Genomic DNA, 1,136 nt, shown 5'->3' on the forward strand with positions numbered 1-1,136 from the left:
AACTGTTGAAACATCTTGAAACGCTTTTATCACAAGTACAAAACGGAGAAGTCCCAATTCCGTTAAATTTGCCGTTACCACCTCTGACGACGTAAGGAGAGCTGTTAGACTGACCTGATCTTTTCTGTTGTCAATAGGCATAGAATGTGTCTAAAATTTGTGTTAGATAAAGTGACACTGAGCTGTTAATAAGATATAACTTCACCCCCCCCCCCCTCTAACCACCTCCTGGCCGCGCACCATTAATCATCAGCCTTGTAAAACTTTTCTGTTAAACCTAAAGTGCACACAGATATTATATAGAAAATGTTTGTTCATTGGTGTACACGTCCATAGAACAATACAAAACACACTCAGATATATACACACAATATCCCCAACAGCCGCTTCCAACTTCACCGACGGGAAGTTTTGTTGCATTCCGACTCGCCTCCTCTTTCTCTCTCGGGACTTAACTTCTTGTCCTCAGTCAATTAGGTCTTTTCGTGCGCCCTAAACACTCTCCTCGCACCTGCTATTTCACACCCAAGGCATTTCCCTTTACGTTCGTGAAGTCCAGCTCATATCGTGTTTTAACGGTGCTTCATATCATATATTGCGCTTGTGTCTAATATTATGGTGTCCTCCAATATCGTCTCGAGTTTGATGTTTCATGGTGTTGCTGTGCTCGAATGTCCTATGCATGTTCGCTGCTGAATACTATTGCCTTGTTGTAAAGAGTTTATGAGAGTTGTGTTTTGATGTAGTTTGACAACACTTATTGCTGGTGTCGCTCTTAGCTTTAATTTTCTCTCGCTCTTCACGTCTCCCTTTCGAAAGGGTAACTAATTTATTCCGAAAGTGCCACCCTTCTTAATCGGATTGGAATGTGTTTAAGGGAACCATCAAAGGTGTGGATCCAGAACCGTGAAAATTCGCCGTCCTTTTTAATTAAATTTTGAGTTAATTGTAGTGAACTATCAGATATCAACCAGTATAAAGTTTATTTGGTTTGTTTGTCAGCAGAAACTGTGTTATATGGTCATACGCACAGACGACACAGGCATCCTTGTTGACAGACAGGAATGGGTACCAGAAAGGTAACGAAACTTAGACTCATACAAACACTTTTCTCTTTCCCTCTCATGCTATTTGTT

This window comes from Penaeus monodon, chromosome 22 (genome assembly GCF_015228065.2).
Source record: "Penaeus monodon isolate SGIC_2016 chromosome 22, NSTDA_Pmon_1, whole genome shotgun sequence".
NCBI lineage: Eukaryota > Metazoa > Arthropoda > Malacostraca > Decapoda > Penaeidae > Penaeus > Penaeus monodon.